This window comes from Amblyraja radiata, chromosome 21 (genome assembly GCF_010909765.2).
Source record: "Amblyraja radiata isolate CabotCenter1 chromosome 21, sAmbRad1.1.pri, whole genome shotgun sequence".
Lineage (NCBI taxonomy): Eukaryota > Metazoa > Chordata > Chondrichthyes > Rajiformes > Rajidae > Amblyraja > Amblyraja radiata.
The window spans coordinates 6,556,864-6,566,852 of NC_045976.1; positions in this window are offsets into that span (position 1 = coordinate 6,556,864).

The following is a 9,989-nucleotide window of genomic DNA, read 5'->3' on the forward strand; positions in this document are numbered from 1 at the left end:
GATGCGGGCGGACGTGGACTCGAGAGAGGCTGCGGGCGGGCGGGCGGGCAGTCGGTGCAAGCCGAGGCGCGAGAATGTATCATGTTAACATATATTTGGCACCTGAAAAAAGGTACCACTGTATTGTACTTACTTCTAATAAATAAACAAACAAACAAATAAATAAATAAATAAATAGAGGCTAAAATAACAAATAAAAAACTCAAGAAATAAAGCACAACATTTTCGAGAAGCCGATATCGGCCTCCAGGGGGTAAATCTCTACCAGAATATGTAAAAAATGTTCCCGTTCGCACGTCGTTTTTTCGAGAAGATGTGAAAACACATAAATAAATACACACACATCCAAGATCAGAGTTTTAATAGTTACTAGCACAGATCCTATAGCGGAGCAAGATAGACCACTCCTCCGAAATTCAATGGACTGACGTGTAGTACGTGACGGAACGTCACGGCCGCCATTTCTTTATGCGACACGCGACTTCCGGTATGCCACCCGCTGTGATCCAAAGCAAAGATTATAGAGCTCCTCTATAGTCTTTGATCCAAAGCAAAGATCCTTGGTTACTAGACCAAGTGGGACCCATTGGGTCCCGTTCCCTCAACGCAAGGTTGCGGGGGGATGGCGGCCTGCGGCGTCACACACAAACTAACAACCCCCCCCACACACACACTAACCACCCCCTTGATATTATATTAATATTAATTCGCTCCTTTTACGGGAGAGGGGCAGAGAGGAGGGGGGAGGAAGTGGGGGGAGAGAGGGGGGGGGGGAGAGATGGTGGAAGAGAGGCCGGGAGGGGGGAGAGAGAGGAGGGGGGGTTGAGAGGAGAGGGGGAGAGAGAGAGAGGAGAGGGGGGGGGGAGAAAGAATCCCGGGGGGGGAGAGAGGAGAGGGGGGGAGAAAGAATCCCGGGGGGAGAGAGAGGGGGGAGAGAGGAGAGGGGGCGAGATAGAGGAGAGGGGGGGAGAGAAAGAATCCTGGGCGGAGAGAGAGAGGCTCGGTGACAGGGTAGATCATGACGACCTCTTCGGGACGCTGCAAGCGTTCGGATATGGACCGCATTTTTTAGCCCGGGTTCGGCTTTTCTACGCTGCAGTGGAGTGTCTCGTGAAGGTTAATGGTGTGTTGTTGGCTCCCATTAATTTTGGGAGGGAGGTTCATCAGGGGTGTCCCATGTCTGGTCAGTTGTATTCGGTCTGTGTGGAGCCATTCCTGTGTCTTCTTCGTAGGCGGTTAACAGGACGGGGTGTAGGTGGTTCTTTCGGCTTAAGCCGATGATGTACTCCTTTCGTTCACTGACCCTGGTGACCTGCGGAGGATACGTGATTGCCAGAAGGTTTTCTCGACTGCATCATCTGCCAGGATTAACCGGAGGAGGTGACATCGTATGCGTGGAGCACCGCGCACCTCCTCTATCTGGGGGTTTACCCGAGTCCTATTGAGGATGCTTGGCCGGCGAACTGGGCGCTGGTCAGGCCTGCTTAGAGTTCTTTCTTTCCAGGGTAGGGTGCTGGTCATAAACCAGCTGGTGGCCTCCATGTTATGGTACCGGCTGGCAACTCTTGTCCCGCCCACTATCTTTGCAACTGCTTTACAGAAGAAGCTGGTGGATTTCTTTTGGGGAGATAGGAAGCACTGGGCTTCCGCAGCGGTCCTGAGTCTCCTGTTAGAGGAGGGCGGCCAGTCCTTGGTATGCCTGCGTACCCAGGTGGCGGCTCTCCGTCTCAGGACAAGGCGGAGGTATATGTTTGCGGAGAACCCCCCCCCCCCCCCCCCCCCCCCGGTGGCACGCTCTGGCCACGTATTTTTTCCGTCGGGGTCGTTGCCTAAGGAGGGTTTCGCGGCTCCCGGTGGCGGGCATCAGTCGACCCGCCTTACGGGGTTTGCCAAGTTTCTATCGTGATGTGCTAAGAGTGAGGAATTTGGCTGTCTTCAGCCAGCGTGTTGCTCCACAGGGGGAGCGGGGTGTGGTGGCTGCGGGGGTGGCCGGTCCTCACCCTGTCATGGCGGGTGTCGAGGAGAGGCGTGTGCTTAGAGTGGATCTGACTGAGCTTACCCCCGCTCCGTTGGATTTGCTCTGGGATATATCTCAGGCGCCGGCTCCACACAACTTGAGCCGCCTTTCTGAGATCATCAGCGTACCGTTTCGTGATGCGAAGAGACGCATACTATACAGAATGCTCCTGCACATTCTGAACCTCCTTGCCTTTGTCTTCCGTCCCGACACAACTTGGAGGTCTGCGTTACCACCTGAAGGCGGGGGCGGTCCCCGGTGGAGGTTTCTCTACAAGGGAGTCGTCCCCCTTTACATTGGGGACCAGGGGTGGAGAGTGTTGCACAGAGCGGTGGCGTGTAATAAACTTTTTTGAGTCGGTTCATGGGCTCGCCGGCCGCCTGTATTTTCTGCGGCGAGGAAGAGACCGTGTTCCACGCGTATATGGAGTGTGAGAGATTGCTGCCCCTGTACCAATATCTGAAGGGGCTGGTCCTCAAGTTCTGGTTGCATCAAGGATAAGGGGGAAATCCTTTAAAACCGAGATGAGAAGAACTTTTTTCACACAGAGAGTGGTGAATCTCTGGAACTCCCTGCCAGGTAGTCGAGGCCAGTTCATTGGCTATATTTAAGAGGGAGTTAGATGTGGCCCTTGTGGCTAAGGGGATCAGAGGGTATGGAGAGAAGGCAGGTACGGGATACTGAGTTGGATGATCAGCCATGATCATATTGAATGGCGGTGCAGGCTCGAAGGGCCGAATGGCCTACTCCTGCACCTAATTTCTATGTTTCTATGTTTAGTCCCACGATCCTGGTGTTTGGGCATAAGGCAGGGAGTGGGGAGAGCCGATTGGGGGGGTGGGACCGCTCTGTCGGTTTGCTCCTGGGGCCTGGCCAAGATGGTCATTCGCGGGTCCAGGCAGCGGGCGGTCGATGGTCATGCCAGTCGGCTGCCTGCCCCTCTTCTGGGCCTACGTCCGTGCTCGCGTGTCCCTGGCGAGGGAACACGCGGTGTCCACGGGGACTCTGGAGGCCTTCCGTGTGCGTTGGTCACCGTGTGGGGTCAAGAGCATTGTAAATAATTACTGCATCATTGTACTATAATGATTGCTTGATGTATTGTAACCTCTGAATGTGTTTTTGATGTGTTGTACTATGCATTTTTGCTGAATAAAGTCCTTGGAAAAGCAACAAAAAAAAGCGAGAGGCTCAGGAGAGAGAGAGAGAGGCTCGGGGGAGAGAGAGAGAGGCCCGGAGGGAGAGAGAGAGAGAGCTGTAGTACAGGGCCCGACTTGCTCATTCTTCACTCACAGAGCGTGCCGCAGTCTTCAGCTATGATCTTTGGTCTTCAGTCAACAGCCAGACGTTTGAAATACGGGGGACAGAGGGAGGGGTGGGAGATGACGTCACCCGCTGCGCGAGCAGACGGCTGGCAGACAGATCCAATGTCACGCCATCAGTGAAAATATACAGCCGTTTTGAATTCAAAGTTTGATTGGATTTGTGAACATTTTTATTAATCTCAAGAAATAAAGCACAACATTTTCAGGTAAGCCGATTTCGGACTCCAGGAGATAAACCTCTACCGGAATGTGTAAAAATGTTCCCGTTCGTGCATCGATTTTTCGTGAAGATGTGAAAGCACATGGATAAATACACACACACACATCCAAGATCAGAGTTTTAATAGTTACTAGACCAAGTGCAGACCCGTTGGGTCTGTTTCCCCAACGGCGTTTGCGGGGGGGGGGGGGGGGTGCTGAGGCATCACACTCACATTAACCACCCCCCAAACACACAGGTGGGGGGAGGGGGGGTGAGAAGAGGGGAGGGAGGGGAGAGGAGGAGGAGGAAACGGGACAGATTTGGGAGGGAAAGGAGAGCGGGGTAGGGGGTGAGAGAGGGGGATGGGGAGAGAGACTTCTTAGCTTCCTGTGTCTCTGGTGCTGTAAAGCAGTAGTTCTATAGCTACACCACCTTGCTGCCCCAGGGGGTGATCATAGTTTGGGGGTGATCTGGGGATGGGGCTCCATTCAATGTTGGGGTGCACGGTTGAGGTTTCGGAACGGTGGTGAATGCGACAGCGACAATCAGGATTGGAAGTGCAGCATTTTAATTCCAGCCAGTTCGAGGGTTTGTGTGGGTTAATATTTTCCACGCCCACCCCCTCCTTTCTCTGCCCCATCCAATCGCTCAAATGTCAGGAGCTGAACAGACACTTTATCTCTCCCACATCTCGCTGGGCAGGCGTTGAAATGTTGGAAGCGTGGCAGTGGATTTGTGCAGAGACAATAGGTCCCTCAGCTGCACAGTGATAATGAGCAGATGCAGCCTGTTGGTGCTGCTAATGGAAGGACGAATGCCTGCCAGAGTCCCAAAGATATTCCTCTGCTCTTTAAATAGTGTTGCAGGATTGCTTACATCCATGGGAGGACATGCCTGGGTTTATGCATCCAAATCTCCAGTGGGATGTGAATCCACCGCCCTTTAATTCAGTTGGAAGGGCATCTCATGAACCAAAGCCGTATCTATGTATAGAAAGAACCTACCAATTCTGGAAAGAGCAACCTTGGTGGCACAGAGGCACAGCGGTAGAGTTGCTGCCTTACCGCGCCAGAGACCTGGGTTCGATCCTGACTACAGGTACTTGTCTGTACGGAGTTAGTACGTCCTCCCCGTGACCTGCGTGGGCTTTTTCCGAGATCTTCGGTTTCCTAACATAAGTTAACATAAACATCCACCACAGCGGATTCCCCACATTACTTACTGCGATGGAAAGCCAAAAAGCCCAATCTTCGTCCTCTTTATTTCTCCCGCGGTTGGGGCAGTCGAACCATCCGTTGGGGCGATCAAAGCTCCCGCAGCCGGCGGTTAAAGCTCCCGCGTCGTGGCAATCGAAACTCCCGCGTCGGGGCGGTCGAAATTCTCGCGGCTTGGAGTTCCCAATGTCGGCTCTGACCAGAGACCACGGGCTCCATGATGTTAAGTCCGCAAAAACCATGGTTGGAGCTCCGAGGTCGATCCCTGGCAAAGGGATCTCGGGGTCCGTGATGTTAAAGTCCCATTGGCACCCAGGGTGGAGCTCTCAAAAGTCGGTCTCCAGCAAAGGCCATCGACTCATCGATGTTAGGCCGCAGTGCGGACGGAGATACAATACGGGAAAAAATCGCATCTCCGTCGAGGTAAGAGATTAGATAAAGTTTCCCCCAACCCCACCCCCACGTAAAACAAGCTAAAGAACACACACAAAAAAAACATTTAACACATCTATATGACTAAAAGTCTCGTCTTGACCACTTCCTGTCTGCCCTGTATATTGATTTTAGAAAAAGCGCTACCATATATCGCTATGATTTTTGGCCATCTTACTCAAAGTCCTCCTCCAATGAGGCAGCCCCGAGGATTTTTCCGATCGATGAAAAATAAAAAAAGTTACGAGTGTTTAAAAAAGTTTGAGATCAGCTGATTGGCCCTCTCGCCTGTGAATCATCTTGATGAAGGTAACGCCCCTTCTGAGGGGGAAGCAAGACAATAAAATCCCGGATGCCTGGACATGAGAGTCACTCTGGAAGATGGCGAGGGAGAGGCCACAACTGTGATTCTAAGCTGTGAATCAACTGAACTGTGAGTCTGCAATGTACTTGCAATAAATGATTTGTTAGCCCTTAATGAAAATGAAATGAGTTGTTGGCCTGCCCTGTGCTTGAAACTGCAATGGAAATGAAATGAAAATGCAATGAGTTGTTTGGCCTGCCGTGTGCTTGAAACTGCAATGGAAATGAAATGAAAATGCAATGAGTTGTTTGGCCTGCCCTGTGCTTGAAACTGCAATGGAAATGGAAATGGAAATGAAAATGCAATGAGTTGTTTGGCCTGCCCTGTGCTTGAAACTGCAATGGAAATGGAAATGAAATGAAAATGCAATGAGTTGTTTGGCCTGCCCTGTGCTTGAAACTGCAATGGAAATGAAATGAAATGCAATGAGTTGTTTGGCCTGCCCTGTGCTTGAAACTGCAATGGAAATGGAAATGAAATGAAAATAACCATATAATAACCATATAACAATTACAGCACGGAAACAGGCCATCTCGGCCCTTCTAGTCCGTGCCGAACACTTATTCTCCCCTAGTCCCATCTACCTGCACTCAGACCATAACCCTCCATTCCTTTCCCGTCCATATAACTATCCAATTTATTTTTAAATGATAAAATCGAACCTGCCTCCACCACCTCCACTGGAAGCTCATTCCACACAGCTACCACTCTCTGAGTAAAGAAGTTCCCCCTCATGTTACCCCTAAACTTCTGTCCCTTAATTTTCATGTCATGTCCTCTTGTTTGAATCTTCCCTACTCTCAGTGGGAAAAGCTTATCCACATCAACTCTGTCTATCCCTCTCATCATTTTAAAGACCTCTATCAAGTCCCCCCTTAACCTTCTGCGCTCCAAAGAATAAAGACCTAACTTGTTCAACCTTTCTCTGTAACTTAGTTGCTGAAACCCAGGCAACATTCTAGTAAATCTCCTCTGTACTCTCTATTTTGTTGACATCCTTCCTATAATTAGGCGACCAAAATTGTACACCATACTCCAGAATTGTCCTCACCAATGCCTTGTACAATTTTAACATTACATCCCAACTTCTATACTCAATGCTCTGATATATAAAGGCCAGCACACCAAAAGCTTTCTTTACTACCCTATCTACATGAGATTCCACCTTCAGGGAACTGTGCACAGTTATTCCTAGATCCCTCTGTTCAACTGCATTCCTCAATTCCCTACCATTTACCATGTACGTCCTATTTTGATTTGTCCTGCCAAGATGTAGCACCTCACACTTATCAGCATTAAACTCCATCTGCCATCTTTCAGCCCACTCTTCCAAACGGCCTAAATCTCTCTGTAGACTTTGAAAATCTTCTTCATTATCTACAACACCACCTATCTTAGTATCATCTGCATACTTACTAATCCAATTTACCACACCATCATCCAGATCATTGATGTACATGACAAACAACAGTGGACCCAACACAGATCCCTGTGGCACCCCACTAGTCACTGGCCTCCAACCTGACAAACAGCCATCCACCATTACCCTCTGGCATCTCCCATTCAGCCACTGTTGAATCCATCTTGCTACTCCACCATTAATACCCAACAATTGAACCTTCTTAACCAACCTTCCATGCGGAACCTTGTCAAAGGCCTTACTGAAGTCCATATATACAACATCCACTGCTTTACCCTCATCAATTTCTCGTAACCTTTTCAAAAATTCAAGAAGATTAGTCAAACATGACCTTCCAGGCACAAATCCATGTTGACTGTTCCTAATCAGACCCTGTTTATCCAGATGCTTATATATATTATCTCTAAATATCCTTTCCATTCATTTTCCCACCACTGACGTCAAACTAACAGATCAATAATTGCTAGGTTTACTCTTAGAACTCTTTTTAAACAATGGAACAACATGCGCGGTACGCCAATCCTCCGGCACTATTCCCGTTTCTAATGACATTTGAAATATTTCTGTCATAGCCCCTGCTATTTCTACACTAACTTCCCTCAATGTCCTAGGGAATATCCTGTCCGGACCTGGAGACTTATCCACTTTTATATTTTTCAGAAGTGTCAGTACTTCCTCTTCTTTGAATCTCATAGTTTCCATAGCTACTCTACTTGTTTCCCTTACCTCACATAATTCAATATCCTTCTCCTTGGTGAATACCGAAGAAAAGAAATTGTTCAATATCTCCCCCATCTCTTTTGGCTCTGCAGATAGCTGTCCACTCTGACTCTCTAATGGACCAATTTTATCCCTCGTTATCCTTTTGCTATTAATATAGCTGTAGAAACCCTTTGGATTTACTTTCACCTTACTTGCCATAGCAACCTCATATCTTCTTTTAGCTTTTCTAATTTCTTTCTTAAGATTCTTTTTACATTCTTTATACTCCTCAAGCACCTCATTTACTCCATGCTGCCTATAATTATTGTAGATCTCTCTCTTTTTCCGAACCAAGTGTCCAATTTCCCTTGAAAACCATGGCTCTTTCCAATTTTTACTATTTCCTTTTAATCGAACAGGGACATAAAGATTCTGTACTCTTAAAATTTCACCTTTAAATGTCCTCCATTTCTCTTCCACATCTTTCCCATAAAACAAAATGTCCCAATTCACTCCTTTTAAGTCCTTTCGCATCTCCTCAAAGTTAGCCTTTCTCCAATCAAAAATCTCAAACCTAGGCCCAGTTCTGACCCTCTCCATATTTATATTGAAACTAATGGTATTGTGATCACTGGACCCGAACTGTTCCCCAACACATACCTCTGCCACCTGCCCTGTGCTTGAAACTGCAATGGAAATGGAAATGAATTGAAAATGCAATGAGTTGTTTGGCCTGCCCTCTGCTTGAAACTGCAATGGAAATGGAAATGAAATGAAAATGCAATGAGTTGTTTGGCCTGCCCTGTGCTTGAAACTGCAATGGAAATGGAAATGAAATGAAAATGCAATTAGTTGTTTGGCCTGCCCTGTGCTTGAAACTGCAATGGAAATGGAACTGAAATGAAAATGCAATGAGTTGTTTGGCCTGCCTTGTGCTTGAAACTGCAATGGAAATGGGAATTAAATGAAAATGAAATTAGTTGTTTGCCCTGCCCTGTGCTTGAAACGGTAATGGAAATGGAATGATAATGAAATTAGTTGTTTGGCCTGCCCTGTGCTTGCAATAGAAATGGAAATGGAAATTAAATGAGTTGTTTGGCCTGCCCTGTGCTTGAAATTGAAATGGAAATGGAAATGGAATGAGTTGTTTGGCCTGCCCTGTGTTTGAAATTGAAATGGAAATGAAATGAAATAAGTTGTTTGGTCTGCCTGAAACCACTAATTTTGTCCCACAAAGCCCCTATTAGCCGAGAAACGAGTCCCTTTTGCCCAAAATGCCAGAATTAGCCCAGGCAGAGCATTTTGGCCCATAAGGCCCATGCCAGGCCAGGAAAAGTCCAGAAAAAGTGCCTTTCACTGAGAATTCACTCAGGTTTTTTTTAAAGACCCCCTTCGGCCCATCAGGCCTGTACTAGCCCAGGAGGAGTCCCTTTAACTCATCAGTAAGTATTCCCCCTGCAAGTATTACACCTAACCCCAATATTTTTCTCCCTCCCTTCATTGGCTCCCTGTGAGGTCCAGGCCAGGATAGAATTTCCTCCTTCATTGCTGTGATCTGCAGAAAAAGATGAAAAACATCTAAAATTGATTCTCCGCCCTCCCCCCCCCCCCCCCCCCCCCTTCTCTCTCACAGAGTCTCTCACCTGTTTTGTGCAGAATTTCTGGCAGTTTCTGAGCTGCCAGCCCACCAGGCCTAAGTGACTGAGCTGCCGGCCCACCAGGCCTAGGTGACTGAGCTGCCGGCCCACCAGGCCTGAGTGACTGAGCTGCCAGCCCATCAGGCCTGAGTGACTGAGCTGCCAGCCCATCAGGCCTGAGTAACTGAGCTGCCAGCCCACCAGGCCTGAGTGACTGAGCTGCCAGTGCACCAGGCCTGAGTGATTGAGCTGCCAGCCCAAGAATCCATTTGGTCCACAATATCCATACTAGCCCTCTGGAAACCAGTCCCTTCGACCCACAACACCCATACTAGCGCTCCAGAAAGCCCCCCCCCCCACTGGCCACCAATATTGGAATTGGTGGAGAGGTGGAATATTGCGTTGGGGGACCAGCCCTCTCATGTGAACATGGGACCCAACGAGTCCCACTTAGTCTAGTACTATTTAAACACAAAGGAGGAAAGGACAGATAGACTGTTGGTGAGGCAGCCATTGCTGGCGCCACCCGGCGCAACCTTCCAGTCAAAGAAGATTCAGCAGACCATTGAGTGAACGCTCTATTCAATGTATAAAATGCATTAATACGTAATGCCTCCTCCACACGCCTTTGATCACTACATGAAAGTAAATCAAAGCTATGATGTAAATACTCTAATAG